The 25877-nt window shown below is 42.8% G+C and overlaps 1 protein-coding gene across 5 annotated transcripts in view; it reads right to left on the bottom strand.

The window, feature by feature from the left end:
* Positions 1–25877, bottom strand: part of Ncoa3 (nuclear receptor coactivator 3) — a 92942-nt gene that overhangs the window by 41901 nt on the left and 25164 nt on the right. For all 5 annotated transcript variants that reach the window (XM_028868533.2, XM_028868534.2, XM_028868535.2 and 2 more), the window contains exon 2: positions 2601–2680. The gene's annotated coding sequence lies outside the window, so the exon portion shown is untranslated. The remainder of the gene's footprint in view (positions 1–2600; positions 2681–25877) is intronic.

Here is a 25877-nt window from a genome sequence, read left to right as displayed (position 1 = left end):
GCAGAAGACTGTGTACTCTATTTGTTTAGGTTTAGGATAGGAGGTGTTTAGGTTTGGCTTTTGCAGTTAAGGTCTGTGGTTCCTGGCTGCGCTGGCACTCACAATAGAAACTGGGTTCAGCCTCCCATTGCTGGGGTTACAGGCATGTGCTGAAATCACAAATGACCATTCAGCATACTTGACTTATCCCCACAAACACCTCCTGTAAAAGGGAATGCACAATCGCTGTGCTCGAAGGGCTGTAGGAAGGGCATCATTGAATTCAAAGTCAGCTTGGGCTGCAAAGTGAGGCCCTGGTATCTTCTGCAGCCTAGGCTAAATAGTGAGACCCTTAACTGTGAATCTCTCATCTCACTAGCGATCTTGTGCTTCAGTGAGCAAGGGAGAATCTCTACATGAAGAACCAGAGCTGTCAACCACAAAAACTTACAGTTGGAAAGAACCTGAGATCTGTAAAGTGTACAAATTGATCATTTTGAAAACTTACAGAAAGACCACAGCTTTTCTACTACAAAACTGGCCACCTGTGCTTCCTGGCTTTATGCTGAATTACTCTCTCTAGGCAGGCAACTGACAAGATGAAATGATCCATATACCTCAAACAAAACAGGCTGAAAACAGTAAGATAGCATACAATCAAAGCAATGTTTTTCAAACTAAAATAAAGGGCCAGGATAAATATACCTGTTACAACCTAGTTAGTAGTCATTCCTGCGCCAGTGATATTTTTTTTTTTTTTTTTTTTTTTTTGGTTTTTTTTTTTGGTTTTTTTTGAGACAGGGTTTCTCTGAGTAGCTTTGCGCCTTTCCTGGGACTCACTTGGTAGCCCAGGCTGGTCTCGAACTCACAGAGATCCACCTGGCTCTGCCTCCCGAGTGCTGGGATTAAAGGTGTGCGCCACCACCGCCCGGCCAGTGATATTTTTGTTCACATTGATTCACTACAACCAGAACTTTTAATGATATTTTGCATGGAGAAAGGGAACATAATATATGTGTAGGTAAAGGACAACTTGGGGACACCTCCTCCGAGCATATGGATCTCAGATCAAACTCAGGTTGTCAGGCTTGGCCGCAGATGCCTTTACCAGCTGAGCCTTCTCACTAACCCATTAGGAGAACTTTTAGAAGGAGAAATTTAATTAAAAAAAAAAAAAAAAAACTATTCCGTCTACAATGTGGTTTTTTGTTTTGTTTTAAATTAATTTACTTACTTTTATTTCATTTGCATTGGTATTTCGCCTGCATGTATGCCTGTGGAGGATGTTAGAGACAGTTGTTAGCTGCCATGTGGGTGCTGGGACTTGAACCCAAGTCCTCTGGAAGAACAGTCAGTGCTCTTAACCAATGAGCCATCTCTCCAGCCCTACAATGTGTTTCTGTATTCACTACATTGTGAGGGTTCATCTTGACTGCAAGCTTGATTGGACTGAGCCACTGGTGCCTAGGGTTTTAATGGACACAGCACACTTCTGGGTGCGTCTGTGAACTCTATTCCAGAGCTGGCACATGAGCAGCAAAGGACATGGTAAAGGCCTGTCCTGACTGTAGGTGGCACCATCCAATAGGCCAAAGGACCTGACAGAATGAAAGTGAGGAAGTGAGGAAGGTGCCTACAAGAGCAAGGACAAGCTCTGGATCAATACACAGTATAAACAATACAAAAGGAAATCAAGATGGGTCCCTAACTAATCCTGGGGTTAGACTAAAGGCTTATTAAACACATGAAGCCTTGAGCATTCTCGTCAGGTGACTGGAACGCTGAGCGGCACCCCAGGCACCGCTGCTTTTTCTGTAAACAGGAAAAGGAACAGAAGAAAATCTTGTAGCAAAACTACAAATTGGTAGAAGTAGCAGATAAGGAAGCAACAAGGGGACATGAGTAAAGGCAAATGTGAAATTGCTACTAGTTTCAAAGTTACTAGCTCTTGACCTAGAGAAGGCTAAAATTAGAAACAGAAAGTGGGACAAAAAAAAGTAAAAGACAGAAAACTAGCAAACTAGATAAAGCCTGTTTGTAAATGTATCCAAGGAGGTTGGGATTCCAAGACCCAGATCTCAGGACTAACTAAGCAAGAACTGGCAGGATAATGCCAACTTGACTTAGCTGAGCAAAGCACAGCACTTTCTGAGCGGTCTGCAGGCTTTTCTATTTCATCACTGTTCTGATGTAATAATAAAGGTTAAGAACGGAGTCTGGGGAAAATAAACAGCAAACATGGGTTGGGGCTGATTCCAATTTGTTTTTTTTTTTTAGACAGGGCTCACCTTGTAGCCCTGGCTGGCCTGCCTTTGTAAGGACTAAAGCATGCACCGCCGTGCTATGCAGATGCCAATTTTCACCAAAAACCTTACACTATCCACACAGAGATGCAGGCGGGGCTGCTTTCCCTCCTGTCCCCATATGTATCTTTGTCTGTATACTGTAGACGAACATACACCTATGTGTTCACTCAGCCCAAGTCCACTTGCTCAACCATCGTCAGGAGAAGCGCATTAAGCACAAAGCAAGTTGAAGCCACAAAGCAGAAGGCAAAGCCTTCAGGCACTTCAAGTAAAAGAAAATTACAGCGATCAAGTCAAGGAGACTGCATGAATTACCTGGCGCCCAGTCAGTGAGGTTCAGGTAGGAGCTTATTTTTACCGATCTCTGAGTCCGCTGTTCAGCAAATCTTTTGATCCTGAGGGCAAAAAAAAAAAGGGGGGGAGGAGTGAATTTTATTGTCTTGTCTTCAAATTAAGCATTAGTATTAGCCCTTCATAATTATTCCCATCTCCCCCTTCAGCATGAGAAAACCATCATGCGCACAGCCTCCTCTGGGACTTGGAGTAGATGACTTTTTTGCCACATGAATATTTGTATTTTTTTATTAAAAGAAAAAAGTTAAGCACAGCATTCACATGATCTTCACAGAAGACAGCAGGGTTTATACTGTATACTTCCACTCACGCTGGTGCACATGAGAAAGGATCAGTCTGACTTTTACTATACCAAACCATTTGCTATACTCATTTCATGCATTATAAACATGTTTAGTCCTAGGCAAAGCCAACCTGGAAACCTGAAAGATACAATGAAAGCAACAGCCTTGGCTTCCCAAAACAGCCCTTTGAAAAAAAGACCAGTTTCAGCCGGGCAGCCGTGGTACATGCCTTTAATACCAGCACTCGGGAGGCAGAGCCAGACGGATCTCTGTGAGTTCGAGGTCAGCCTGGTCTACAGATGAAGATCCAGGACAGGAACCAAAACTACACAGAGAAACCCTGTCTCGAAAAACTTAAAAAAAAAAAAAAGAAAAAAGAAAAGAAAAAGAAAAAAGAAAAGAAAAAGAAAAAGGCCAGGTTCCTTCCTGCTACCAGTACCAAAAGCCGTGGTACGTGCCTTTAATGCCAGCACTCTTGTTCTGCCTGCTCTCCTGCCCAAGAACACTCTAGGGAAGGGGGACTGGGGTGCAGCATGCTGGTTACCAACCACCCCACACCAGCGAAGATGGGGTCTTGCCCCTTGTATGCTGCAGGGGGGGCACCACTTCGATGGGGAAAGGGTACAGTACCACCTTCTCCCTTTGTTCTGTGGTGGAGGGGTAGCCAGTATCTGTCCCAGCCTGGGGATCCCCCTCTGGTTTCCTATGTGCAGTGACTTGAATAAAAAAAAAACAGCCTTTTCTGGAGAAAAAGAGACAGGCTTGGTGTGTGTCTGTCTACTGGATGCCAGGACTGTGCCAGTAAACGACAATATAAAGAACTCATGGGTCAGGTGTGGCAGCACACGCCTTTAGTCCCTGTTCTTGGGAGGCAGAGGCAGACAGATGGCTATGAGTTTTGAGGCCAGCCTGGTCTACAGAGGGAATTCCAGGACAGCAAGAAATACAAAAAAGGAGGAGGAGGGAGAAGGGGAGGGAGGGGGGGAGGGGAGGGGAGGGAGGGAGGGAGGGAGGAAGGAGGGAAGGAGGGAAGGAGGGAAGGAAAAGGAGAAAGAAAACCCACAGGAGGCTGGAGCGATAGCTCAGTGGTTAAGAGCATACACTACTCTTGCAGAGAACCAAAGTTAGTTTCCCAATACCCTTTGCAGGCCACTCACAGCAACCTGTAACTCTTAGCTTATATCTCTGGCCTTGGGTAGTACTGCACTCACATTCAGATACACACAAATAATTAAAATAATAAAATAAGCCGGGCGGTCGGTGGTGGCGCATGCCTTTAATCCCAGCACTTGGGAGGCAGAGGCAGGTGAATCTCTGTGAGTTCCAGGCCAGCCTGGGCTACAGAGTGAGTTCCAGGTAAGGTGCAAGGCTACACAGAGAAACTCTGTCTCAAAAATATAATAATAATAATAATAATAATAATAATAATAATAATAAATACTATAAAAATGAAAGCATGGTGCCACCATTAGTTGGGGGGAGCAAAAGCAGGCACAAAAGTGCCTGAAACAAATGTGATGTCCATGAAATAAGCATTTGATGAGCACCAATGCCTGTGCTATAGGCAGGGAAGAGTAAAAGTGGGGGATATTAGATCCACAAAATGGAGTAACTCCAAAGCACTATTAAGATGTGAAATTAGGCAATCTCTGCAAATATTACCTGGATTTATAAATGCCTTAATTCTTCACACTAAACAGCAGAAGAGACTAGCACAACCACATGCATCTGCAGTCCCAGAACTGGAAAGGCTATGGCAGGAAGATGGCTAATTCCGGACCAGCCTAGGCTATACACTAGCCAAATTCTCTCTCAAAAACAAAACAGAGTTGGGGAAATAGTTCACTGTGAGGGTTTGTTAGCATTCACAGAGCCCAGATTCAATTCCAGGACCACTACCCCCAAAAGGCAAAGGGGATAAAAACACACTTTAAAGGATATTTTTATTATTCATGCATGCATGTGTATGTGTGTGCGTTCCTGTGCCCCATTACAGAAATGTGAATGTCAGAGAACAACTTGCAGAAATCTATTCTCTCCTCCACCATGGGCCCAAGCTCAGCTCAGTCAAACCTTTACCCAATGGGCCATCCTGCCAATTCCAATAACACTTTATATAATACTGGCCATTTGCAGCTGGGCAGTTGTCACTCACACACACACACACACACACACACACACTCGCCTTTAATCCCAGCACTAGAGCTACAAAGGGAAATCTGAGAGGCAGGGGGAAGGGGGTGGTACACGCCTTTAATCCCAGCACTGGGGAGGCAGTATGGGAGTTCAAGGCCAGCCTTCTCTACAGGGAGAGTTCCAGGACAGGCTGCAAAGCTACACAGAGAAACCCTGTCTCAAAAATAAAATAAAATAAAAAATAAAGGGAGAGAATAGTGGCCATTTGTCTAAAAACTATATGGAAGACAGGCTACATAAATGAAATGCAGCAAGGTGATTGAAAGTGAAAGTTTCCATATAGCCCAGCACATCCAGGAAGCAATGCCAGGCATTCTGCTCAAACACAGACTCCAGCCTCCGGGTGCAGGGGATGGGAGGATGGCAGTAGGGGAAGATGGTGGTTAGAGCCAAGTACATGGCACACATGCATGAAAATGCCGTAACAAAACCCAGTACTGTGCATGCTAACCTAACATAAAATTTTAAAAAATGCATTTTTTAAAAAATGTTGGGTGTGGTGGCAGACACACTAAATTCCAGCATCAGGCTAGCCAGTTGCACAGTGAGATCTTATCTCAAAACCTAAAAGTCGTGGAGGCACACTATTCTGCTTTTAAATGCCCAGAGACTAAAGAGACTACAAAATCCTGGCGGCAGAGCGTCTGTGAAGCGGCCTCACACCTTTGGCTGAGCCCAAGTTAGTAAGGACCTAGCTAGCTAGAAGGGAAGCAGCGCGTCAGCAAGCTGCTTGCAGCTGCTTGCTCCGCCGCTCTCCCCTCTCTGCCTCTCCCTCCGTTTGTTTCACCCACCCTCTTCTGAAAAGCAGTGGAGAAGAGTCTGGCCGGATCACACTAAATAAATACAGCAGAGGGGTGGGGGTGGGCGGTGAGCAGGCTCCACCCCTGGAAGGCTTTCCACAGGAACTGCTACAAGGTCAAAAGTTTACAGTGGTTTCAATTTCACCTTTTAGCAGCCAATCAGCAAACAGACTGCGCTGACCCTCGGGCTGCAGCAGCATTAACTCCCTGGCTACCACCGCTGCTGCTGTTCCTCGGAGGCCTTCTCTTAAGAAGCAGAAAAGGTTAAAAAAAAAAAAGGGTGGGGGGCGCATCGAACACCCTAAGGTCAGGTGACAACTTTATTTTAAACAGGGGTTTGAGAAGAAATATGATTTGATAATTATCCTCTTTCTCCTTCAAGTCAGGATTTCTTTATCTTAAGAGAATCCAATAAACTGATCGATAATGCTAGTAAAGACAAAGAATTAATAATCAGAGAAGGTTAAGATTTTCCTCCATGAGGCTTCAATCTACCAACAATGTACAATGACAGAAGATGATGCTGGTTTGGTTCCCTGGAAATGCTTTAAAGAGAAAACTCGATAATGAAGCCCATTAATTATAGTGCTTAGGCTCCCATTCCCTCAGGTCACTGATGCAAACTGCAGTGTACCGTCCTTTTCACAAGGGGAGGCTACAGCTAGAGCTTCTAGGGGCCCATTTGTTCCCTGTCCTTTCTCACTAGACCCTCCAGGACCCACCATTGGCTCCTAAAATGACCCCATATAAGATAGTAGGTTTTATCCAAACCAAGAATATCAGATATTAGTTATTTCTGAAACACCAGCAGTGAATACACAAAGTGCCTCACTTATTGCACAACTGCCTACGGCCTAGAGCACCGCAGACTGTCCTCACCGCACAGAAAAGCCACAGAGCAACTGGACTACAAGGTTCAGCCCTGACTACATCAATGATGATGCACATCTTTTCTCAACTTGGAATTCTAACAAGTAATCTCCAATAACTTCCAAACACCCCCCCCCCCGTGATATAAACTTATGACTGATTTTAAAATACATCTAGTGCACTCTTTAACACAGCTTGCAGAAGCGCGTGCACTATGTGTATGCAGGCATTTAATTTGTTTTCTTTTTACAGGATGGCCTCATTTTGAGGGAAAATGGATGCGACAAATTTTTACATCAAGTCAGCATGTTAGCCAGAAGCTTTTTTGTGTTCTGAATTTGATTAATACAAGCCAAGGTCACTTCCTGAATGATGCCTACCACTGCAGCTGCGGGCAAAGAAAGACTAGCATGAGGCTGGGGTGATGGCATTTACTAACACTCAGATATATATTCCATTTCCACACAGTTATCTTGGCAAGATCCTGGTGTCCTGGTTTATAAAGATGAAAAATATTTCTATTCCGCGATATTTAAACACAGAAATGTAATTCAATATGCACAGCATTCGTGTCAAAATTGTATCTAAAATGTCCTTCTTGACAATGTGGGAAAAAAACATTTTAACTATGTAAAACTATACAAATAATATCAGACACCAAACTGAACTAACTAGAACTACAAGATGACCTGAACCTAGGGTGCAAATGCCTGAAGGAAGAAGATCTACGCCCTTACAGAGAACAGAATTAGACCTACAGTTCCTTCACCCAAAACCAACAAAGGCCCAAGTCATAGCAAAAATCTAAAACTTTTATTAGAAAATAATTCATGAAATTTTATTCTGACATGCAATTGAATTTTTACCTGTTAGCATTATGCAAACATTATTGTGTCTTTAAAATTCTCAGAGTATACACGAACAGCAACCAGAGTAAACCCTACTTCAGCAACAGGAACGTGTCAGTGTCGGCTGGCATAGCTAACGACCTAAGTGCACTCCACACCCTGCCTAACCCTGTGTCCTGCACAGCTCAGACCTGCAGAGCAGAGCAGGCAGAGTCAGGAAGCCTGCACCTTCCTGCAATTGTCTATAAGGGCCTCTTAGAAAAGGACTGTGTGTCCCATCTTACTTTTCAAATAACAAACTATCATGTTCCAGACACCTATAATCAGCAAAACACCCCATGTGGGTTTCTTGGTTACTCTATTTCCTCATTAGTTTATTTATTTGTTTGTTCACTTACTTATTTAAGTTTTCTGAGACAAGGTTTCTCTGTGTAATATAATAGCCCCAGCTGTTCTGGAACTCACTCTGTTCCTCAAATTCAAAGAATCCACCTGCTTCTGCTTCGAGTGCTAGGATTAAAGTTGTGCACCACCACCGCCTAGCCATTTTTTTTTTTAATTTTTATATACATTGGTGTTTGACCTGCATGTCTTTGTGAGGGAGTTAGGTCCACTGGAACTTGAGTTACAGACAGTTGTGAGCTGCCATGTGGGTGCTGGGAATTGAACCCAGGTCCTCTGGAAGAGCTATTATCACCATCTCTCCAGCCCTTATTTTTAATATTTTATACTTTATATTGTTATACTTTATATATTTATGAAATATATAAAATATTTTATATTTTAATACAAATACAATATTTTGACCATATTTTTCCCTCCTCCAGCTCCTTCTGGGTCCTCTCCACTTCCCTATGGTTTTAGATTTTGAGATTTCGTCTTCCAGGCTAGCTTCAAAATGGAAACCCCCTGCCTTGAGGCTCCTAGCTTCTAGAATCTGGTGTGCACCCCTGGGCCCAGTTTGAATGTGTCTTGTTTTGTTTTTCATTATGGGGGTGGAGCTTTACAACAGTTCTGTCTCCAAGCTGCATTCCCAGCCCAGTGATTCTATTGTCTTGTGTTTCTTTTATGTAGAATAAGATGGCACTATAAAACCCACGAGGTCCTTAACAAGCCCTGTTGGCCTCGACCTCATGATATTCCTGCCTTAGCCTCCTGTCTACCACTACATTCAAGTTGTATTTAAGATAGTTGTGTAATTAACACAAAAGCTCCTATTTAAAAAAAAAAAAAAAAAATTGGAGCCTGGGCAGTGGTGGCGCATGCCTTTAATCCCAGCACTCAGGAGGCAGAGACAGGTGGATCTCTGAGTTATAGGCCAGCCTGGTCTACAAAGCTATTTCCAGAACAGCCAGGGCTACTCAGAGAACCTGTCTTCAAAAAAACAAATGAAATATATATATATTGAATTTTTAAATATATATGCCAAAAGCAGAAGCACTTTAAAAACAGGCAAGGAGTTTGCAGTAAGTTCAAGGCCAGCCTGGGCTACATAGCAAGAGACACTTGAGACAAAACAAAACAAAAATCTTGTCAATATACAGAAGCACATTACTTTTATTTTGTGCATAAATTGAGACTACAACTCTGTCTATCTTTTCGGCTGGCTGTCCCTGTGCTTTTTCTGACAACTTAGCTGCATAATCAACAAAAGGGCTTTCTCCGTCGTCGTGTTAGGAAAAGGAAGTCACCTGTGTCTGCGCGGGGAGGAGGCTCTGGATTCAGAGGGCCATCAGTGGCTGTGGCTGAGAAAGCAGCTCCAAAGAACTAAGACCTAACACACTGCCCCAGGGCTTTGTGGTTGCTCCTTTTCCGAGACACTAGAGACTGAACCCGGACTGAGCAACAGGCCTGAGCCCTGCAGTTGGTGTGGTGTGTGAGTCCTTACCAATCTATGTGACAGCTCAGTCCCCAGTGTCCTGCCACCAGATGTGGTGAAACTCTAAGGGCCCTGATCAGAAAGTCTTTAGCCTCTTCCTCTATAGCAAGATGAGCCGTTTGCCCACCATGCGTTCCTACCGGGATGTGTTGCCTAGGCAAACCAACTAAGGGAGGGTTGCTAATTGGTAACTGCCATCTCCTCCAAATTCGCTGGAGAAGCATTTTCTAGTTACAATCCCAAGACCATATCCTGACTTTGTTGTTTGTTTTGAGATGAGGTTATGCCAGGTTTTCCTAAATTTCCTATAAAATGTACCATCTGTCTCTCTCCAGCCCTACGTATTGGGATTTAATTTTCTTATTGTTATTTTATTATTTTATGTATGGGTGGGTGTTTTACCTTCATGTATGTCTGTGCACATGTGAACAGTGTCCATGGAGGCAAGAAGAGGGTATCGGATCCTCTGGAACTATAATGACAGACTTTTGTAAGCTACCATGTGGGTGTTAAAGATTGAACCCAGGTCCTCCGAAAGAACAGCCAGTTCTCTTAACCACTGAACCAATGCTCTGGTGCAAAAGAATGTGCTCTTAATTATTTCTTTTGGTGTTTTGAAAGATGTCTCACTATGTAGCCCTCCATGGTCTAGAACTCACTATGTACATCAAACTGAACTTGAACTCAGAGATCTGCCACGCCAATGGTAAGATTAAAGTATGCACCACCACAGTAGGCATCATGTATTGGTTTTACATGTGGGTCTTTTATTGATTTTGTTCAGCCTATGTTTAAAATGAGACACATTAGTTGGGTGGTGGTGGTACACGCCTTTAATCCCAGCACTCGGTAGGCAGAGGCAGGGGAATTTCTAGGAGTTCGAGGCCAGCCTGGTCTACAGAGCAAGATCCAGGACAGACATCAAAACACAGAGAAACCTGTCTTGAAAAAAACAAAAATAAATAAAATAAACCCCCAGCACCCATGTAATAAGCCAAGCACAAGCCTATAATCCCAGAGCACTGAAAGGTGGGGACGACAATTGGATTCCTGGTGTGGCTGTACAGCTAGTCTAGCTGAATCCACAAACTCCAGGTTCAATGACAGTACCTGCCACAAAAATAAAAATAAAAAGAGAAAGCAATTCAAGACACCCAATGTCAACCTCTAGTATGTGCGTACACACACACACACACACACACACACACACACACACACACACAGAGGAATCTACAATAAGCATAGAACAAATGAATACAGAAAAGCTCTTCCTTGAAGTGGAGAGGCAAACAGTAAGTAGAGAAGGATTGAAGGAGCTAAAAGATCAGCATTCAGCGAAAAATCTCAATGACTAATTTAGGAAGTGAACCCAAGGAAGCTAAAGAGACTGGGTGAAAGTTGAAGGAGGGCTGGGCCATCTACAAATCATTCACTGAACACCCACAGACAGAACAAGACAACATCTCCTCTTAAGTAACCATGCACTGGAAAACACAGCTAGTGCCCAACAACCAAAGTTAACATAACCAGAATGTGCAGGGGGGTGGCATAAAGCAATAGAGCAGGTGGACTGGCTACATCCCACGTTAGAGTCTCATCTGAGAAAGCCTGTGTCTCACATTCTCTTCATGTAGCTGCCCAGTCCATGAAGCAGTCCACATCTGGGAATCAACCCTGGTTAGACTAAACCAGGGGATGGTGCTGTCACTGCATGTTTACATACGGGACCAGACAGTCCTTGTGCAGGCTGTGAGTCCTATGGCTATCTCTTAATATCACCCTGATAATTAAAGTATTTTAAAGGGTTAAGGGTCAAGCTCAGACGTAGCATGCTTGCTTATCACATGCAAGGCCCTGAGTTCAATTCCCAGAACTGGAAGGAAAAATAAAATAGGAGAAAAATATTTGCAAAACATCTGTCTGGGACTGAGAAGCCAGTTCCATTAGTAAATGATTGCTGTGCCAGCCCAAGGACTGAGTTAGACTCCCAGCACCATAAAGGCAGACACAGGAGCACACACTATAAATCATAGCACTGGGAAGGCTGAGACAGGGTGCAGCCCTGGGGAATGCTAGCCAGCCAATCTAGCTAAATCAGCAAGCTTAGGATTCAGTGAGAGTCCCTGTCTCAAAAAATAAGGTGAAGAGGCACACTGGAAAACATCCAAACCTTCGTGCACATACACAACTGTCCAACACATGTGCCAAGCACACAAGTACACACATATACAATTCACTCCCAAAAAGTATCTGAAAAATAATACATGCAAAATATATAAAGAACTAAATTATAAGGAAAAATAATCAAAAAGAAAATGAAAACCTCAGTTTTAAAGTATGCCAAAAACAAGGCCGGGAGTAATGGCTCAACAACAGGCCTGCCTCATAGGTACAAGGATCTGATGCCCGGCACCCAGGTAAAACAAACAAACAAACAAACAAAAACATTGTGAGTTTGGTGAGACATTCTTGTAATCCCAGCACTGGGAACGCGAAGACAAGATGATCTCTGAGGGCTCAGCCAGTCTAGCCTAACAGTTAAGTCCCAGCACGCGCACACACACACACACACACACACACACACACACACACACACACACGCGGGGGGGGGGGGGGGGGGGGGGTTGGGTGCGGGCCGAAAGGGCTGGCAACATGGATAAAGGGATTGCTGTCACGGCTAACGCCCTAAGTTTGATCCCCTAAAGCTCACATAGTAGGACCTAAGTTGTCTTCAGACTGCCACACACAGGCAAACATGTGAAAAGATACTAAACCAAACACCTAACTGCAAATCTCCATGATGAAATCCTAACACACTGAATAGACTGAAACAATGCCAAATGCTGAGGAAAATGCAAAGCAATGGGGCTTCAGTGTACTGATTAAAATAACGTAGGAAGGAAAAGGAAAGAGTATTTAGAACTTAAATTCTCCATCATATGGCAATAACACAATGTTTACAAAACTATAAAATTACAGTAGTAACACATTAACTTATTAGGAAGGAATCTCCTGTCAGCTCTAGTAGCTGATGAAGCATTCTGACGAAGCCTTTCTCAGATATGCTAAAATTCCATCTGTCTTTGTGGCATAGCTCAACAAGGGTATTCTAAGCAGATGTAAACCAGTCTGGCTATGCAGCTAATTAGAGCCAAAATCTACTCACATTTTTCAAGTCAATTCTCTAAGTCCTGTCATAACATCCTAAACCAATAAAAACAGTCAATGAAAGCTACCATCATTGGGACTGGAGAGGGAGGGGACTAGCACTTGCTGCTCTTTCAGAGGACCCAGGCTTGATTCCCAGCACCAACGTGGCAGCTCACAACTTTCTGGAACTCCTGCTCCACATCATCTAATGCCCTCTTGTGACCTCAGTGGGCCCTGCCCACGCATGGCACACGAACATACGTGCAGACATAATATTCATACCCACACACATAAAATGTAAGAAACTTTCTCATCAGGATGTTTAACCATGTCCAGGAATAACAGCAGTAAAGCGTGTTTTCCCACAAGGTGTTCCAACTGTCCTGGAACTGAGTAAGGGTGTACAAGCTGGCTCCCTTATGCTCCCTCTGCCTCAGCCTCTGGAGTGCTGTGATTAAGCAGGCATCCAGGCTTCCCCGAACCTCTCTACAAGTCTCTGCTGTCTCTACTCCTTCCTCTAACCCTTTGCACTGGCTACAGAGCTATCACAGGAAGCACACAATATTGTATTAATTAAATGGGAGGAGGAACCACATGGTGAATATCCAGAGCTGTGGGTTCTACTCCCCAACACTGCCCCCCTAAAAATTAGGGGCATGTGAGATGGCTCAGTGGGGAAAGGCACGTGCCACCAAACCTGACAACTCAGTTAAGTCTGGGTCCAACCATCATGGAAAGACAGAACCAACTCCAAAAGTGGTCCCCTGGCCTTCACATGTACCATGTACCCTGGAGTTTCTATGGACTCTCATACACAAAAAGGGATAGAGAGAAATTTGATTTTACATTTTTTTTTTCTTAAGAAGAAAAAAAAAGCTGGTTGGTAGTGGTACACACCTTTAATTTCAGCACTTAGGAGGCAGACAGTTGGATCTCTGAGTTTGAGGCCAGCCTAGTGGTCAGTCTACAGAGTGAGTTCCAGGACAGCCAGGACTCCATAGTGAAAAACTCTTTGGGGGTGGGAGGGATGAAGAGAATGAAAAAGCAGAAAAGAATTAGGGGCTGGAGAGATGGCTGGGAGATTCAGAGCGCTGCCTGCTCTTAGGACTTAGATTCTAGCACCCAAATGGTATCTCAAACCATCTGTAACTGCATTCCCAGGGGATCCGACACCCTCTTCTGACTGCTGAGGGCACTGAATGCTTATGGTCCACATATATACATCCAAAACACAAATATAAATTTGGGGGGAATCCTTGGGAAAGATGTTAATAAGCACACAATGATCCTATTAAAAAATTATCATTTTTAATTAGAAATTATAATTTAAAAAATTAACAATGCATAGATACAGGTTAAGAAAGCCAGGCATGGGAAAATGCAAGTAGTAACAGTTCTCTGAGAGGTTAAGGCAAGATTATTGAGTTTGAGGCTGGTCTGAGCTCAAGTTCAAGGTCACCCTGGAAAACCTTATAATTGATACATAATAACGTATACATACTATGGGAAGTATAATTATAAAATGGCTTTTTCCTTTTTATCCTTTATTTTATGATAGGGTTTCATCTATACTAAAAGGCCTCAAACTAAGCTTACTACCTAGACAAGGATGACCTTGAACTTCTAAATCCTCCCACCTCCACTTTCTGAGTCCTAGCATTAAAGGTGTGTGCCAATACTCCTGGCTTTAATTTCTTATTCAATAGCTTCTAGACCAGCAAGACCACTCAACAGGGAAGGCATTTATTTTACTACATGAATGTCATGGCCTCACAGATGAGCATACAGACACCCACACAAATGTACATGCATAGATACCCACACATAGGTTAGAGCTTAAGACATACAGATTCTATTTCTATAGTTAATTCTAATCTTCTGAAATTGATCACAAAATACTTTCCAAACTGTTAATTTAGCCAAGCATGGTAAAGCAACTGCCTCTAATTCAAGGCCAGCTTGGGCCACATAGTCAGTCTTAAAAGTCCAAAGGAAAAAGCCCTGCTATTTGCTACATGGCCAGGCACACTCAGATTTTTCTTGCTCTTCCTAAATGCACCTAGAAAACAAAACCTAAGACCACAAAGAACACAAAGTAAGTTGTCAGACAAAAATGAGACAAATTAGCTTGGAAGACTTAGCGCTCTATATTGTTTATAAGGCAGTTCTCTGCCACTGAAGATAATCCAAATGTAACTATACAAACCAATGATCCTGCAAAGTCACAATGGGCATGAAGGCCACCTTGCTTTATAGAGAAGGAAATGAAGCACAGTGACCTGAGCAGGTTCCCACAGCAAGGGACAGATGAAGGATCAGTATAAGGTAGTCAGTCTTTCTTCTAGATCATATTGCCTCATACCACAATTTACCTGGTTTTGTTTGGTTTGTTTTAATTCCACTATTTATTATTTGTTTAGTATTTGGGAGGCATGTATATGGAGGCCAAGACAACCATAAGAGTCAGTTTTCTCCTATCATGTGGGTCCCAGAGATCAAACTCAGGTATAGTCATGCTTAGCAACAAATGCCTTGACCCAATTAGCCATCACTGCCCTAATAGTTTAGATGGATTTAAATCCATTCCACTTTTCTAATTTAGCAAAATAATTGTATGAGGACACACTGCTTCATAAATATGAGAAAGGAGACACTCATTAGCAGGTAGGTATTCCCTGGAATATTTATAACTCTATCTATAAATTACTGGGCATACACTGTAATATCTTGAGCAGGTGCTGCACAGGAGTCAGCTCTGCAAACACAAAGATGACATAACACTGCCCTGTCTTTGAGAACGAATCAGTCTAATTCTGAAAGAAAGCACAGCAAGCAATCAGATAGAGTGTAATGAGCTAAATCTAGTCAGATGTGTTTAGAGCATGTACTATTTGTTTCCTTTGTAAAGGAAGCTTCCCGGCTCTGATCTCAAAGTCACCTTCGAGCACTAATGGAAGCACATGGCCCAGAACAAGACTCACCAGAATAATGTAAAGAGCAGTTCTCCTCACATTTCCCTTCACCGAGAAACGGCTTTATAAACAATACATAACATGATGTCCGTATTTAACTCAAAGGTTACAATTTAGAAATCAGGTACAAGAAAAATTAACAGGAGCACGAGACAAACAGTACATGATACGGAAGCCAAGTGGACAACAGGGCTCTGAAATTGAGTTTGGAAAAAACATGGACAATCACCCAGTTCTCGTATGAAAACCAAATTGCAACTCAGAGCTCATTTTACCAAAGAAAAGAAACACCAGAGGCATCTTTGCTGTCACATGTGAATGAAAAATGCCAAAGGAAGTATGTATGTTCAGCTGCTTTAAATGCAATCAAGTTGTGTATTTTTTTAAAAACAAGGTATTATAATCTACGGTTACTTTACAGATTTGCCACTAACCTGCTAATCTGGAAGGTTAAAATTCAACATTTCAAAGTACTGGTTATGCTTTCTAGAAGTGCTTCAGCAAGTCGACATAATAATTAACATTATTTGATCTACAAAATCTGAGTATTCAGTGCTAAGAGTGATGAGTGACCTTGAGGCAACACTTGGAAGGCAGTTGCCATGGCAACACTTCCACAAAAGTGCCTCATCCTCAGCAAAAGGACCAAGCTAGAGCATAAGGATTTTTAACAGAAAACCTCGACCCATGCCCAGTGAGGGAGGGGGACATGCTTCTTTTACAAAGTCTCTACATGAACCTTCCTGTTTATTCTTCAGCGAAGACACAAATTATCTTCACATGAATACATCAGATCTGGCAAAAATTATTTTGATTACTTTTTATTTGCTGAATGGGCAAAGTAAGAATTTTATTTCATTTTGATTGAAAGATACAAGTTTAATTTTTTTTTCAACACAATCAGTGCTGTTTTACTGTTCTGTTCTTTACATCAGTCAGGAATGGCCGCAGCACTGAGAAGCCTGAGGCAGGATGTCGGACAGTAGGGTGCTGGCCCCTGGGATACGTACTGCATCAAAGGTGAGAAGGAAGGGCCACACGGGGGCAGACACTGGAGTGTGGAGGAGACATTCTCTTGCAGCGTGCACTTAATGAAGAAAAGGCAAAGAGGCTGACTCCAGACCAAACATCAAAGTGCACTCAGGACTGCTTACACACACCGAGCCCCACTACACTTAGTGTTCTGACGACACTGTGTCTGCAGGTCCCTCCAGGGGTGCTTCCTGAAAGCCCAGGAGTCATTTTATTATCACAACAGTCAGCAGGAATTCAACACTAACCAGATACTAACTAAACAGCTGCACAATTTTTTTAATCGTTACCAAAATATTCCTGAAAACCTAAATGCCTGATGTTTTTCATCAGCCTAACTACAAAACAGTCACTTTGTTACCACGTATTTACATCTTCAATAAACTGAACATCACTGGTACACATTCAAAGGATTGTTTGTTATCCATGTCTAACTCAGAAATTTTACAGTAAAAAAAATTTTACAACTGCCTTTTCTCTTGAAGTACAAATTCCTGTCCCTTCTCTAACAGGATCTGCTCTCTGAAGGAGACTGCGGCAGGAGCACTCCTGGGAGTTTGAAGCCAGCCTGAGCTACAGTGTGAGTCCCAGCCTATCTTGGACTTCAATGTGAGACTGTCCCAAAACACAAAAGAAAATACCATTTTATGCTTGAAAATATCCTCCTGATCTACCCTAATCTGAGGGCATAAGCTGAAATCACTACATTCCATTTGCTCATAGGCCGAGTGCTGAAAAACTACAGCAGTTACTACTCAAAATTCTTATACATGTTGATAAAAAATGAAAAGTACATTTTTTCCATTTATCATTAGTTGGCGAAGCTATAAGGACTGAGGATATGACTGCATGGGTGAGGCATTTGCCACCAAAACTTGCCCACCTGGGTTTAAAGCCCATGAAAGAAGAGAACTCCCCATGGCTGCGACATGCATGTCATAGCACACACACATGCACACACATTTATGCTTGTCTACATATTAGGTTGCTGGCCAATCAGCCTCATAACAAGATACTACACAGACTTTTGTAGTTGTTTGAGACATGGTCGTCTCTCTTATAACCCTAGCTTCCTGGAACTCACTATGTAGCCCATACTGACTTCAAGCTCACAGAGATGTAAAGTGGCCTCTGCCTCAGAGTGCTGGGACTCAAGGCATGGGCCACTATGGTGGTATTTTATTTGTACTGAAATGTGATTTTAATTGTATGTTAATAAAGTTGCCCAGGGGTCAGAGCTATTAGCAAGCCATAGGAAAGCAGGGCAGTAGTGGCCTACGCCTTTAATCCCAGCACTTGGTAGACAGAGCTAGGTAGACCTGTGTGTTCAAGGATATAGCCAGCATTGGAGACACACGCCTTTAAGACCTGGAGGGCTGTACTTACAGGCAGTGACGAGACAGTCACGTGTTTGGGTTTACAACCAATGAGAAGGCAGAACAGAAAGACTATATAAAGACAAACACAGAGGAAGTAGCTCTCTTTCGGAGAGGTAGGACCACCGCAGGAGGAAGGGTAAGGTTTTAGCTCTGAGCTCTGACCTCTTGGCTTTCTCTTTTACATTGGTTCTGTGTTTCTTATTTAATAAGATGATTGGTTACATCTACAGGCCACCACACCTGACAAAAAAAATACTAAGAAAAAAGGATAGCAATGTTATATTACCAAAGTAATTACAAAATTAAGTAATAATACTCCCATACCATGAAATACTATAGTTTCTAAAATATTCATAACATATCTCTTTTTATAGGTGCTATATATATATGGCTGTATATATGGCATTTGGACATAAAAAGTCTGAAGCCAAGCGCAGAAGCTGCACTTCCACACTGGAAGATAGAGGGAAGATAACTGCATAGTGAGAACATGCACTTAAAAGACTAAAAAGCACATACTAAAATCATATTCCCTCATTTTTCTTTAACACTTTCTATTATCTATTGAGAACACACATTAACTTTATAATAAAAGTCTTTATACTTCTGAAGTTTTTTTTTTTAAGAGGCACTTTTTTAAAAAAAGATTTATTTATTATGTATACAGTTCTGCCTGCATGTGTACCTGCAGATCAGAAGAGGGCATAAGATCTCATTGTAGCCGGGCGGTGGTGGCGCACGCCTTTAATCCCAGCACTCGGGAGGCAGAGCCAGGCGGATCTCTGTGAGTTCGAGGCCAGCCTGGGCTACCAAGAGAGTTCCAGGAAAGGCGCAAAGCTACACAGAGAAACCCTGTCTCGAAAAACCAAAAAAGATCTCATTGTAGATGGTTATGAACCACCATGTGGTTGCTGGGAATTGAACTCGGTACCTTTGGAAGACCAGCCAGTGCTCTTAACCTCTGAGCCATCTCTCCAGCACCTTTGAAGTTTTTGTGCATTACATATAACCCCTAGAAAATTAACACTAATTTAGTAAGCATTCTCAAATAACTTTAAAAAAAAAAAAAAAAAAGACAGGGTTGCCGGCAGTGGTGGCACACACCTTTAATCCCAGCACTCAGGAGGCAGAGGCAGGCAGATCTCTGTGAGTTCCAGGCCAGCCTGGGCTACAGGCGAGTTCCAGGACAAGCTCTAAAGCTACACAGAGAAACCCTGTCTCGAAAAACCAAAAAAAAAAAAAAACAGGGTCTCACTATGTATCCCTGGCTGCCTGGAACTAGCTATGTAGCTCAGGATAACCTAACACTCACAGAGATCTGACTGCTTCTATCTATCAGATATCCTGCATATCAGATATTTACATAACAATTCATAATTAGAAAGAATTCAAAATTAGAGTTATGAAGTAGCAACAAAATAATATTATGGTTGGAGGTCAGCACATGAAGAACTGTATTAAAGGGCTGAAGCTTTAGGGAGGTTGAGAACCCCTGGCTTAGAGGTTAAAAGCACTGGCTACTCTTCCAGGACCCAGGTTTAAGCCCCAACATCCATGTACTTGCTTACAACTATCTAAATTCCAGCATTCTTCTGTCCTCCTAGAGTACCAGGCACACATGTAGTGCACCGACAGAAATAAAGACAAAACACCCAAACATATAAACTAAATTTCTAAGAAATAAGAAATTCCATCTCTTAGGGAGGCTCCACACTGTGAGTCAAATAGCATGCTGCACAGAGCCCAGAGTGCAGGCTTAAATCATGCAGACTCCTCTGCGACTTCTCTGTTAGCCATAATTTTGTACAATAACGCCTCTCTTACCAAGCCTCTGTTCCTCCTCTCCAATAGAGCACTCATGACATCCCAATCTCCAAGAGCCTTAAAATCCCTCCATCAACATTAAACTTAGGGGAATTATCAGGCATCTCTATATATCCTTCTCAATAGGCCATCTCTTGACAAACACTTCAAGCAATGAATCAAACTTGGCTCTTTTTTTTTTTTTTAAATTTATTAATTTATTATGTATGCAGTATTTTCCCTGCATGTGTCCCTGCAGGCCAAAAGAGGGCACCAGATCTCATTGCAAGTGGTTTTGAGCCACCATGTGGTTGCTGGGAATTGAACTCAAGAGCACTGACTGCTCTTCCACTGAGCCATCTCTTCAGCCCTTTTCTTTTTTTTAAGGCAAGGTCTCACTATTTAGTTCTGGCTGGCCTGGAACTCAGATCCACCAGCCTCTGCCTACCAAGCACTGGGGTTAAAGATGTGGCCACTGTGCCCAGCTGCAAACCTTTCTGAATCATTGCAACTGAAAGCCTAGTACCCACATGTCCAGGGGATCTGACATCCTCTTCTGGTCTTCTTGGGCACCAGTAAAACATGTGGTACACAGATATACACCCAGGCAAAACACTCATATATATAAAAAATAAATACATATATTGTTAAAGTACAAGAAGGGTGTCGCGAGGCAGCGCACACCTTTAATCCCAGCACTCGGGAGGCAGAGCAGGTGCATCTCTGTAAGTTCAAGGCCAGGTTGGTCTACAGAGCAAGTTCCAGGACAGGCACCAAAACTACACAGAGAAACCCTGTCTCGAAAAAAGCAAAAAGAAGGGTGTCTTGAACCGCTACAGATGTCAGCAAGGAAAGGCATGACCAGGTCTTGGAAGAAGCACCCACACCACCATTAGTGTGGCTAAGTGGCACCTGGAAATTGAATCAATTCCCAGCACCACATAGTGGCTTAAAACATCCTTAACTCCAGTTCCGGGGATCTGACCCCTCTTCTGACCTCTGAGGGCACCAGGTATGCACCTGGTGCACATACATACATGCAGGCAATACCACTCCTGCCTTAGGGTGTACCTTCTAAGGAATGCTCTATTCGTGTTTATGATTAAACTTTATTTTTAAATATTTATGTGTATGTGTTGATTTACTGAAGCCCTCATGTGTGCTCCTAATCTACTTTCACCTCCAGAGTTAGTGAAAACAAGGAGAATAAGAACCTGGAACAGGGATGCCTTTAAACCCAGCACCCACGGAAGGAGCCATCTCCATGAGATGTGACCAGAACGGACGTGAGCACTCAGTCTGAGGCCAACCCAGGGCCCAGCTGCCGATCCTGCGAAACCCAACAACTTGGAAGAAAATACAGAGTCATGAAAAACTAAAAGAAAACAAAGGGTTTTTTTTTTTGGAGGGGGAGGGTTAGTGGGGTTTTTTGTTTGTTTGTTTGTTTGTTTTTTTGGTTTTTCAAAACAGTTTCTCTGTGTAGCTTTGCGCCTTTCCTGGAACTCACTCTGTAGCCCAGGCTGGCCTTAAACTCAGAGATCCACTGCCTCTGCCTCCCAAGTGCTGGGATTAAAGGCATGCGCTGCCGCCGCTGCCACCACCTGGTGAAAACAAAGTTTTTTAAAAGACACACAAGAATAAAATGCTAGGCTGGGAATACAGTTCTGAAGAGTACTTGCCTAGCATGCACAGAGCTGTGGGTTTAGCCTCTCATGATAGAAAAGACACAAAGTGAGAAGGATAGGAGAAACATTTAGGGCCGTACCACCTAAGGGTGTCAAGCAAAAGGCCAGTGATCACTGTTTCTCTAATACCTAAAGCAATGAGGAGTGGTAAGGATGCTGTGGATATCGCTCTATATAAATAAAACACTGATGGCCAGTGACCTGACAGGAAGTATAGGTGGGACAAGGAGAGAGGAGAATTGGGGAAACAGGAAGAAGGAAGAGAGACACTGCAGCCACGGCCAGGACAAGCAACATGTAAAGACGTCAGTAAGCCACAAGCGACATGGCAAGGTATAGATTTATAGAAATGGGTTAATTTAAGATAAAAGAACAGTTAACAAAAAGCTTGCCACAGCCATACAGTTTATAGGTAATATAAGCGTCTGAGTGATTATTTTATACGTGGATTGTGGGACTGCGGGGTTTGGTGGAACCTGGAGAGAAGCCCTCCAGCAACAAATGGCGCCCAACAGCTCAAGTTTCCACCTTAAACCTGAGAATATTTAATATCCAATTCTAAACAGAGCCAAAACCAGGTTCCTGCTTCTTGTCTCATACGGCAGCTAGACACCGCAAAACGCAGTTTTGAACGCTGGCGGGTTCCTGGCGTGTGCGTTTGACCGGCAATATGGTGGGAATGAGGCGTCTGCCAGCGGCACAGTACGCTGTGTGGTAGATTTAGTCTTTACTAGTATAAAAAATAAAAAAGGTTTCTGGGCAACACGCTGCTTTGATAAAAGCTTAGACCCACTATTTCTGGAACTTGATGACTCACAGAACGGGCGGAAAACGCCATGTTGGTAAGCTAAAATGGGCGGAGCCAGCAGCCACAGCGCCGTTTCAGTCTTAGAATACTGCAGTTTAAAACAATAGATTCACAACACATAGGCTTGAAAAAGACAAAAAAAGATAAATTAATATAAAAAAAGCCACGTAAAAATGAATATTACACAGACAATCTGGATTGTGTTGTCTTTGGGATTTTTAACTACAAAAAATTTGATCGAAAAAGATGTTGAATTAAACCAATATGTATATTTTAAAGGTACCTTGACTTCAAAATTTGGATTTAAGGATATGTTGCTTTGGAAAAGAGGTTCTGCTTTTGTTTCCACAGAAAGCCAGAGGCTGTGGATTTGTTCCAGATTAAAATACATCAGGTTTCACCAGCCAAGACCCCCTGAAAGGACTCCGATGACACCATGGCCCAGATGATCAGTTTCAAGACAACTGGTTCACACAATACAGCCTCACGGACTACCCCATAGGCCTAAAATTTTCTTTGCGACCCCATAAGATACAGCGCCCCCCTCCAGCAGGAAGTAGTAAGAGATGTGACGCCCAAATTCCCAAATATACCAAGCTGGCTTTAGAGGTGGAATTGGCTCACACCCGCTCTAAACCCAGACGTATTGCTTAAAAAAAAAAAAAAAATGGTTAAGAGATTCTTCTGTCCCAAATCAGAAGAGCCCTCTGGTGTGGGACAGAAAAAAAAAAAAAAAAAAAACAATATTTTTATTTAAAACAGGTTGATTATAAATGTGATCTCTTGCCGGGCGGTGGTGGCGCACGCCTTTAATCCCAGCACTTGGGAGGCAGAGGCAGGCGGATCGCTGTGAGTTCGAGGCCAGCCTGGGCTACCAAGTGAGTTCCAGGAAAGGCGCAAAGCTACACAGAGAAACCCTGTCTCGAAAAACCAAAAAAAAAAAAAAAATAAAAAAAAAAAATAAATGTGATCTCTTTCTAAAAAGGGGGATATGATATAGATATATAGGATATAGAGATGATAAGATAAAAGGGTAAATTAATAAACCTACTTTTAAAGAACTTGGCAAGGTATAGATTTATAGAAATGGGTTAATTTAAGATATAAGAACAGTTAGCAAGAAGCCTGCCACGGCCATACAGTTTATAGGTAATAAGCGTCTGAGTGATTATTTTATACTTAGATTGTGGGACTGCGGGGCTTGGTGGAACCTGGAGAGAAGCCCTCCAGCAACATAAGGAGGTCAAGGTCTCTAAAGTCTAAGAACCTCCCTCCATGAGGGTCCTCACCCAGGAACTGCCCAATGTGCTTATTTGGTCTATTTGTCTGGAAATGACGCTGTGGTATCTACGCTCCAGGTTTCAAGACTGTGAAAGAGGCTGGAAAGATGGCTCAGAATGTAAGAGCACTGGCTGCTCTTTCAGAGGACCCAGGTTTGGTTCTCAGAACCCAGCTGGTGGCTCACAACCACCCATACCTCCAGTCCAACACTCTTTTCTGACCTCTGCAGGCAGAGACACAAGCGGTGCACAGACACACATGCAGGCATACACATAAAATAAATTTGTTTAGATTGTTTGTTTGTTTGTTTGTTTATATGAGTGCTCTGTCTGCATGTATGTCTACGTGCCAGAAGAGAGTCATCAGATTCCATTATAAATGGCTGTGATCCACCATGTGGTTGCTGGGAATTGAACTCAGGACCTCTGAAGAGCAGGTGGTGCTCTTAACCACTGAGCCATCTCTCCAGTCCATATAAAATAAATCTTAAAAGAAATTTTTACAAATTTAAGATTTTTTATATGAGACTTAGTGTTCAGAAATTCTTGGGTATTTTCCTGTATTTGAAATCATATTGTAGTATATTAGCGACAGTGTTTCAAAGTTTAATTCACTAGCCATTTTTCATTTGCATTCCTAGCAATACATACAATACATAAAACAGTCATGTTTTATAAATTATGGCATTTGTTAAGACGGGATCTGTGTTGGCCAGGCTGGCTTCAAACTCACTATGTAGCCCAAGCTAGCCTCAAAGGCACAGCAGATTACAGGTGTGTACCTTACCCAAAGGCCCAGCTGATGGTTTTTTGTTTGTTTTTTTGTCTTTTTTTTGTTTTTGTTTTTGTTTTTGTTTGTTTTTTTTAGAAAAAGGCACTGTGTAGCCCCTGCCTGGCCTGAAACTCAAGAGATCCCCCGCTTCTGCTGCAACTAAAGGAGCATGGCTGGCTGCTGATGGCATCTTAAGCTTGATGAAAATGAGAAAATAGCTAAACAGCATCCCCAACAAATGCTGGCTTCTTCTCCCACATTCACTAGCATCTAGACAGGACTATTGTTGAGCTGTAGGACACAAATCTTACAAGTTCACTGCAAGTTCTCAGACTCTGCCATACAACAGACGTCAATAAGTAAGAGCTGTTGCTGCTCAGAACCTCACACTATTCTGAGCACAGAAGACACTGCAGCAAGCAAAAAACCGCCTGCCTGCCTGCCTTTCTTTCCTTCCTTCCTTCCTTTCCTTCCTTCCTTCCTTCCTTCCCAAGTTTATGTTCTACTACTGCCACAGGCAAAAATCACCACTCACAACTGAGGCTCAGAGGGACAGTTCAGTGCCAGCTAGGGCAGCCTGCTGTAAATGCAAGAGATCAGAAGTTCCCGTGGCTGCCAGGCCTATAAGGCCAACATTTCCAGGTGGAGACAAGCAGACCCTAGGTACTCTCTTGATAGGCAGCCTAGCTTGAACAGACAGCTTCAAGTTCAGTGAGAGATGTCTCAAGGGAATTATCCAGGGAATAAGGAACAATACAGAAGACCACTTGCTCTGGTCTCCTCACAGGTATGCACGAGCATGAGTGCACACACTTGTGTCATACACAACAATAACAATAATAATCATAATAACCTAGGGTATATGTATAACTCCCTCTTCTGACTGCCCCAGACACAAGGCAGTTGGTGCTCATACGTACGTGCAGATAAAACACTCATACACAAAAATAAGAAGTCTTAAAAAAATTCTTAGCTCACAACTGAATCAATGCATAGCCTCAAGAGTTGAAAAAGTGGTTTTAATAAACAAAGCTAAACTAAACCAGAGCTGAGAATGTTAACTGAGTGGCAAAATGCTTTCCTACCATTGAAGGAAGTCCTTGCACATATGATGCCCAGTACAGTGGCACCATCTGTAATCTATCTCTCAGCAGGTAGAGGGAAGAAGATGAGAAGTCTAAGGCTGGACCAGCCAGACAGCTCAGCAGGTGAAAGTCACTTGCCACAAGTTAAACCACCTGAGTTCACTCCCCAGGACCCACACAGTAGAGAAAGAGAACCAACTCCTACAAACTGTTCTCTGGCCTCCACACAGACAGGTTTTGTTTTTTTTAAGATCAAGGTCATCCTCAGTTACACACAGCAAGCTTCAGGCCACAAAAGATCTTCTAAGAAAAAATCCCCTCATCAAAAAATGTAAGGTAAGAAACCTAACAATAAAGTTAAAAACACAGCAACCGAGGAGGCAACAGAGAAAAAT

Source organism: Peromyscus leucopus, chromosome 4, assembly GCF_004664715.2.
Source record: "Peromyscus leucopus breed LL Stock chromosome 4, UCI_PerLeu_2.1, whole genome shotgun sequence".
NCBI classification, from domain to species: Eukaryota; Metazoa; Chordata; class Mammalia; order Rodentia; family Cricetidae; genus Peromyscus; species Peromyscus leucopus.
Note: the sequence above shows the minus strand (reverse complement) of the source record. Positions and strands in the feature narration are given on the sequence as shown.